This window comes from Aricia agestis, chromosome 10 (genome assembly GCF_905147365.1).
Source record: "Aricia agestis chromosome 10, ilAriAges1.1, whole genome shotgun sequence".
Lineage (NCBI taxonomy): Eukaryota > Metazoa > Arthropoda > Insecta > Lepidoptera > Lycaenidae > Aricia > Aricia agestis.
In genome coordinates this window covers 8,262,158-8,271,086 of record NC_056415.1, presented here as the reverse complement: position 1 = coordinate 8,271,086, position 8,929 = coordinate 8,262,158, and the positions used below count along the sequence as shown (strand labels likewise).

Here is an 8,929-nt window from a genome sequence, read left to right as displayed (position 1 = left end):
GTTCAAACGTAACAACTAACAAATAACACAACAAAACTCAACAAAAATGCAAAAACAATAACCATTAACTACTAACAAATAACTCCGAAACGCAAACTCAATAACACACGTGTAACGGTAACAGATATAATATGCTAACGCTACTGGACGCGTACGACGAGAGAGGGGTGCTGCGCGGGGAAGCGAGGGAGGGGTAAAATTTAAGCCAGGTGTCAAGTTAACTCGCCCGAGTTGTATATGTCATAGTCTGTGTCTGTCAAGAAAGTGAAGAAATTAAAAAGTGGCAATATCGTAGTGTAATCCCTTTCAAATCAATCTAAGAAATAATTGGTCAAGTGCGAGTCGGACTTGCGCACGAAGGGTTCCGTACCGTTATAGAGCAAAAATCAGCCAAAATTGTGTTTTTGTATGGGAGCCCCCCCTAAAATTTTTATTTTATTTAAATATTATTTATAATTATTAAATAACACATATTATAATTATGGCTTTTGTGAAAATTTCAAGTGCCTACTTGTTGTCATCATTGTTACCGAGCAAAAAATGATTGAAAAATTATGTTTGTTGTACCCCCCCTTAAATATTTAATTTATTTTGTTTTTAGTATTTGTTGTTATAGCGGCCACAGAAATACATAGTCTGTGAAAATTTCAACTCTCTAGCTATTACCGTTCTTGAGTTACAGCCTGGAGACAGACGGACAGACGGACAGACATCGAAGTCTCAGTAATAGGGTTCCGTTTTTACCCTTTGGGTACGGAACCCTAAAAAGAAATGACACTACGCTATTGCCACTTTTTAATTTCTTCACTTTCTTGACGGACTATATAAAAAATGCAATAACTCGATTAAACGGTTGAACTGATGTGGCTAATTTTAGTCTTTAAATATTCCTGGAAGTCCAGGGAAGGTTTATAAGTGACGCGAAGTTCACCGGGACATCTAGTCACTATAGTTTGTGCGTTTTAAGATGATATGGGTGACACTTCTCATATTCCTTGCTACGGGTTTTTTTACAAGAAAACAAAAAAAAACAAAATGTAATAAATTATATTCCATCTACAAAAACAAATGTTTCCTATAATTGTAAATGAATAAAAATGAAAAGTGGCTAAATGCTAACTTATTAATATAAAATTATAAATTTTAACTGTGAAAATTATTGTTACGAAAATATTTGAAAAATGTCAGATGCATGAAATGGAACTTATGCCAATAGAGATTGACACTGTTGAATCGAAATCAAATCGATAAAAAGGGCGGCCATTTTAAATCGCCGGCGCCACTCTGAAACGTCAGTACGAAATCGATAATTTCGATTGCAATTCCTTTACGAAGTGATTCGATATTTTTAAATTATCGATTAATTTTCTTAGGTAACTTCCCTACTGTTGTCAATTAAAATGTGTCACCCATATCATCTTAAAACGCACAAACTATAGTGCTACATATTATTATGAATTTATAACACCTGTTATTTAAGTACCCTCTCCCTGAGAGCTGCAGAGCTACTTTGATGACCAGTGAGAGCTGAAAAAAGCTCACTCCTTTTTTATTAAGGAACTACTTATTTAAGAAAATACAAAAAAAAATAAGTGAAAAACAGGGTTTTGTTATTTTAATAATAAAATATGATCATCCAAATAATATTCTACAATGCAGCCGGAAACAGAATCATCGCCACTTTCTAGGTCCATGTAGTTACAGCAGTGGTGTCACAGTGAAGAGGCACTTTCATCTTCAATAATCAGCTCTTCAATATTGAATTTAGGATATCCTAATAAAGGGTTAATTTCCACTCCTTGTATTTATTTTCAGTGTTTCAAAATGATAGCATCAATTCTCCCAGTCATTTCGGTTATTTCGTTAAACGCTTTTTCTGCTACCTGTAAACATAAAACGTAATAATAATTATAATATTATATTACGCTGCATCAAAGTGTTAAAGGAGTTAAGCACATACACTGTGACACGAGAATTTCATATACCTACGTCCAAAAACGCAAAGCACCTAAGTCAAAGTATCAATCATTGTTAGGTGCGTTATATGATAGATTTCTTTGACAGTTCATTGTTTAAACATATGGTTTATGTAAAATTATTGTTTTATTATACCACATAATACTTACTCAGGCTACTTAGAATTGCATTATACAATAAAATAAACAAATAAAATTGATAAAACAAACGCTTAATTACCTGCTACTATGGCGATTGTGCGATCAGAATCGGAAATGTGGACGCGAGAATTTCAGTGATATTTTCGCGTATTACTATTTTTCTTCAATGAAAATCTTAAAATTTTCAGCACTATGATACGTCTTTCACTTTAATTATTAATATTAATCACAGTAACATGTAGTTTTCACATTGTAAAACTAAATTAAGCAAATTGAAAATCTTTGTTTTGTAAATTTTATGTCATAGAGTTTTTTTTTTTTTTTTGTTAATTCGTCCCGGTCGGGACAGGCAAAGGGAGCGTTGCCCATACAGCCATTTCTATGTTTTCTCTATTTAATGAATGATAGTGAAGGCCGAAGCCAATTCTTTTATATTAACCATCTGAAATAGAGTTTTCATCAGGCCGAAGCCAATTCTTTGATATAAATAATATGAATAATAAGTTTTTCATCAGGCCGAAGCCATTTCTCATGTTTTGATAGTATTGTTTTTTTTTTTAATACTGTCCCTTCTTCAATTTGACATATTGTCGTCATTGGTCATTGTCTTCAATGTCTTGACGTGGTCTTGACTCTTGACAGATGCCTAAAAAGGCTAAAAAGTCTGCTAATATACAGTTCAAAGTTATGTACATTAAATAATATTTTATTACTAAAACTAAGAAAAACGAGATGAAAAGCAAATATAAAAGAGAATTATTTACAACCACAAAGTACTTATATATAATTAGGAAATTTACAACACATAACCGTTACAGAGAACTATCTCTGTGTTACTATATACAATCTCAAGGTATATAGGTAATGACTGGTGAGTACCTATTTAATTATATATCACCAATAGTAGAAAGGACGTACTCATATATTGGCTTATAACAATCGGGTGTTTTCAGAAGCTGCTGAAGGGAGTGCGGGATGGCTTCAGCAGTTTTAAAGATATCCATCAAGTGATTAATAAAAATAAATCTTTGAAGAGTAAAACTGTTACAAGTAAAGAAAATGTGATCCAAGGTTTGTTCAGAATGATTACAGTAATTACAAACGGGTGAAGACAATATATTCAATCTATGAAGATGAGCATTAAATCGACAGTGACCAAGTCTAAGACGGCAAATAGTAGAATAAAATTTCCTGTCATGAAATGAAACACCTTTAGTAAACCATGGGACTGACAACTCCTGTTTAATCTTAGAATACCATTTTCCTTTGGTTTCCATGGTCTGTTTCCAAAAATTTGTAAATTCGATTTTAAAGGTTTCTTTTATTTTGACTAAAACGTCAGATTCTGGAAGACATATGTTTTTAATACAATGCTCCTGAGAACAAATAGTTATAGCTCTTGCTAAAAAATCGGCTTGTTCATTTCCCTTAACACCAATATGTGACGGTGACCAGACTAAAACTATATTTTTTTTGTTTAATGTTGTTAATTTTGTATATTTTTCTCTAATATCATGGATAATATAGTTAGTTGTAGCACAAAATTTGGGGTTATTTAAGTTTTGAAGAACGCTAAGACTATCGGACACTATAATCCATTTATCATAAACTTGAGTTTCAATATACTCTAATGCAGACAGAACTGCTAAACACTCAGCAGTAAAAATACTTGTTAAATTTGGAAGCCTAATACCATATCCTTTCTTATCCTGTTTAATATATATGGCTGCTGATACCGCCTCAGAAGTCTTTGAACCATCAGTATAGACTTGTTGATAACCAACTAGGTTACTTAGTAAAAGGTAGACATCTTCTTTGCACTTCAAAGAATTATCAATTACAATTTTTAGTGGAAAATATTTAGAGCTAAATGTGCTCATATAGCAAGGCCATAAGTCACTTTCATATAAGTTATAGTCTTGCTTTATTTTTACAATTTCAGGTAGGTAATGTAATAAAATAGAGGAAGAAGAACCACTCTGCAATTTTACAAGAAGAGGATGATTTTTAATGGATGAAATTCTCAACAAAAACCTGTATATTAAATATTTAAAGCGAATTTTCAAAGGAGGGATGTTACATTCAACCTGCATTGATATTATGGGTGTGGAACACATTGCACCAAGCACAATCCGTAAGCACCTATTTTGAACTTTATCTAGTCTATCAACAAAATGTGGAATAGAAGCAAAGCATACATAACCATATTCAAAATGGCTTCTTACAATAGCCTTGTAAAGAATTAATAAAATTTTTGGATCAGCTCCCCAATATGTGCCTGCTAAAGACTTTAATATATTGCAAGCCTTTAAAGCCCTGTTTGCTAAGTAATCAATATATTTATTAAATTTGAAGGAGTTCTGAAAAATCACACCTAAGAATCTAACAGTTTTGTCAACTGCTAACTTACTATCTCCATATTGTATGACAATGTTTGTTGTTTTGATAGGTTTTTTTGAAAAAACTAAAACTTTGCTTTTTTCAGAGCTGATGTCCAAGCCCAGATCATCATAATAGGCCTTAAGGCCGAGGAGAGCAACTCTGAGATTTTCAATAGCTGCAGACAACTTGTCTGCAGTACAATATATAGTTAAGTCATCTACAAACTGTAGGTTAGTAATGTTTTGACCTAAGACAATATTTAACTTATGTATATACAAAATAAATAGTAAAGGACTGAGAACTCCACCTTGACTTATTCCTTTGTAGGAATACCTTGGACCAATCAGTTTATTTTCAAATTTCACATATAATTTACGACCACTAAGAAAATGATACACCCAATTTACCAATTTTTCAGGTAATTGTAAAGAAGTTAAAATAGTTGAAAGTTTTTCCAAATTGACATTATTATATGCGCCAACAACATCAAAGAAAATACCAACCAATATTGAATTACAAGACAGAGCATTGTGAATGTCCAAACAAAAATGACTCAAGCTCTCTCTAGCCGAACGGCCACGCCGAAAACCGAACTGATTACTAGGTAAAATATGATTTCTTTCTATAAAAAATTCCAATCGCTGTTTAATAAGCTGTTCAAATATTTTGCCAACACAAGAACTTAAAGTTATAGGTCTATATGAATCTGCAACATTTATATCCTTTCCGGGTTTTAATATTGGAACGAGACAATCTGTTTTCCACTGTTCAGGAATCATGGAATGGCACCACAATGAATTTAATAGATTAAGGAACAACTTCATATTTTTGGTGTCTAACAATTTAAACATTTTGTAAGATAAACAATCTAGACCACAAGCAGAATCTTTACGAGATTTTATGGCTGCTTTCAGCTCTTCAAATGTAAAACTATCTACTAAAAAAGAATTTGGAGATGTTGTCACATTGGAATTACTGTTCTTATAATTATTTGGTACTGTATCTGGAGTATATTTATTTAAAAACTGTAATATCCATTCACTATCAATGAAACTACTTCTAGGTGTATAACTTCGGTTGAATTTTTTAATTTTCATCCAAATTTGGCTCATAGGAGTTAATCTACTAACAGATTTACAAAAGTTTTCCCAAGAAAGTCTTCGCTCTTGTTTCAATACGCGTTTTTTATGCGCCTGAAGACGCTTAAATTCGACAAAAGTTTCAATACAAGAATTCGCTTTAAACCGCGCATAGGCTTGACGACAATCATGTACAGCCTTGGAACATTTTTCATTCCACCATACTAATGGAATTTTAACTTTTTTTTTAACGTCACTACAGGCAGAACTTTGAGAAACAGAATTAGCAGTTGGGGTGCAGAACTTAGGCTTATTCAAACCGTTGATAAATGTGCCACATTTATCAACAGTTTGAATTATAAGCGCACAGAATCTATTATAACTGCCGATTAAATCGGATGTTTCAATTTGAAATTTTTTTAATTTCTGATTAACAGTTTTTTCATACAAATCCCAATTTACTGTTTTCAGATTCGTGTGAAGAGGAAAACTTTCAAATGTCTGTGACAAGTTACTATGGGGAGAGAATGATGGAGAAAGATTCAATGTTGTCAGAGTTGGTAAATGATAACTACCTAACGAGTCTGAAGAAACTTGCCATTCACAAAATAATGCTAACGACGCCGAAACAAAAGTCAAATCTAGTGCATTTGGCTTCCATCTATGCGACCCTACAGTGGTTGGACGTCCATCATTCAAGAGAACCAAATCATTCTCATCAGCGACATCAACAATATCTCTCCCTCGCGCGTCAACTTTGCCGCAACCCCATAAAGTATGATGCGCGTTAAAGTCTCCAGCCAAAATTATCGGTTTCGGAATAGTCTGTATTAAATCATTAAATTTTTTCTTATTAAATTCAGGAGTACAGCTTCCTGGGCTGTAAAAACTTACAATCGAAATTTGTTTCTGAAAAATTTGAATCTGAACAACAATATTTTGTAAAGAATCATCATAAAATGTATTAATTTTGTTATAGACTATAGTGTTATGAATTAATATGGCTACTCCATTGTGATTATTACCACAGTCATTTCTCACAATAGAGTATCCTTTCATGTTAAATGTGATATGTGGTTTGAGCCACGTTTCACTAATTATACAAATGTGGATGGAATTATCTAATAGAAATTTTTGTAGTTCATATTTATTACTTGGCAAGCTTTGACTGTTCCATTGCATAATATTTACTTGGGCAGAGAATGTGAAAGATTGTTATTTTTTTCTTTTATAGTTTCTTTTATTGTTTCTGAAAGAAGCTGTGAGTTTATGCTTGCATTTTGAGTCTTGTTCAGAGTAATAGCTTTAATTAAACATTCTGTGAGTAACGTAAGTGCGTTTTTATTTGAGAGAAGTACATTTAATAAGTCTTTACTATTTGTGTTTTCATTCAATGAAGGGAAATTTTGTAATTTATTATTAAAAAGGTCTGCATATGATGTAGTTGCATACTTTTTTTTATTTTCTTCTATTTTCATTTTTTTAACTCTACATTCTCCAGATATAGATAAATGGCTACCTTTGCAATGTACGCAAACAGCTTTATCTGGGCTTTGAGTACAGTTTTTATAATTGTGAGCCTCGGCACATATCGAGCAACGCTCTGCATTCTTACAAAACTTTGCTAAATGTCCGTATCTTAAACATTTATAACACTGTTTCACTGGTGGAATATATGTCGTAACAGGAAATCGCCACATATTTATTAAAACATATTCAGGTAATGATGTAGAGCACGAAAATGTAATTGCCACTGATTGCGTTGGTTGCAGCTCAAAGCTGTTGTTAACCTTAGCTTTTCTCATTATTCTACGTACACATATTACCCTTTTTGTACTACTCGAAATTGCTTTATAAATTTTTTGATTGGACATTTCGGTCGGTACGGAGCTGATGACACCAGTCAACTCCGTGCTACCAGCTGGAATGCTTGCTTTTAAATTTTGGTCTCGTAAAAAAGTAGTATTTTCAAGAAATGCGTTAGCTAAGTTCGGCCGATTAAAATAGACTCCAACTTTGAATTTATTAATTTTTCTCAAGAAAGATATTCCCTTAATCGATTGTTGGAAAATACGACTTAAACCCATGAGGTCGCGAGTACCTATAGGAGTTTCACCTGTGCTTTCCACGAAGACTACAAATTCAAATCCAGCTGCGCTGTCCTCTGGATAGCGACGGCTGTAATCATTTACTCTATAAGGAGCATATTTGCTAAATTCCTCTGTGGGCTCAGACTGTTCAGAGCTACTCGACTCAGCCTGATCATCCACCGGACTAGATGATATTGGTCTCTTCTTCTTCCGTTTGGACGGCCGCTGAGACATCGCGGCGCGCCTGGTCCCGTGAAGGGACTTTTATATAATTAAAAAACTTACCAACAATACGAAGAAATAATTATATACAATTAAAAAATATATACAATACGACAAATATCCTACAATTATGCAACTTTTTACAATAAAAATCAAATTAAATTTTCAGTGCTGAAAAATTTTCTACTTTTCCCGCCACTCCCGAAAATCGAATCCCCACCCTGTCATAGAGTATTGATAAAACAAAGGGACAAATGTCAAAAGAGTGTTGCTATTGCTTAAAAAAAAATATCGCCTCCTAGACATTCTTGACGCACTATATATCGGTGTATAAGCGTCAAAAGCGTGTAATGTTATGTCCTACTTAGTAGGACATAACAAAGGAGTCGATCTGCATATTTTATGTAATAAAAGCTGCATATTTTATGTAATAAAAGTGTTAATAAAGATCTTTAGTGAACATTTAATGCTAGATATTGTTGAGTTCTGTGGTTCCCCTAAATAATAAACCATAAGAATGGTCAAAGAATGCCTAAAACACGTGGATTTAACATTAAATACGCAAGTTTTGAACAACGTTTCTTGGGATTTTCAATCGGTATTTTTGTAAGCTAAAAAGATAATTTATAAGTTTATAAATCCCTTATTCGTGCTATATAAGGCATTAATGCTAAAAATGTCAAATCAATTAATAATTTGGCTATAAAAATTGCATAGCTTTTTACGTGTGTTTAAGGATTCTCATCACTTGAACTATAGTTCATCGATATTATGAACTAATTGACTTTCTTTCCTGTATCATAATGTGCTTTGAAATGATCGACAAATAGAAATATTCAAGAAAATAAACGCACACTACTTGTATGAAAAAAGCACAAAATGGCCACGCTTTGACGGGTTAAGACTACATCTATACTATAATACTTTATCTATGACTTTTAACATCAAAATATGGAACGCGGAGTACATAATAAGTATTATCTATGGTATCCACTATCCACTGTGACTGTTCCTTAGTGTTGCCTAATCATAATTGGTT

The 8,929-nt window shown here is 32.8% G+C and overlaps 1 long non-coding RNA gene across 1 annotated transcript; it reads left to right on the top strand.

Moving 5' to 3' along the window:
- The first annotated feature begins 2,854 nt into the window (after positions 1-2,854).
- Positions 2,855-7,025, top strand: LOC121731402. The gene is made up of 6 exons (XR_006036229.1): positions 2,855-2,988; positions 3,071-3,188; positions 4,060-4,251; positions 4,603-4,729; positions 4,918-5,103; positions 6,050-7,025. It is a non-coding gene; the product is annotated as an uncharacterized LOC121731402 (long non-coding RNA).
- The last annotated feature ends 1,904 nt before the right edge of the window (positions 7,026-8,929 follow it).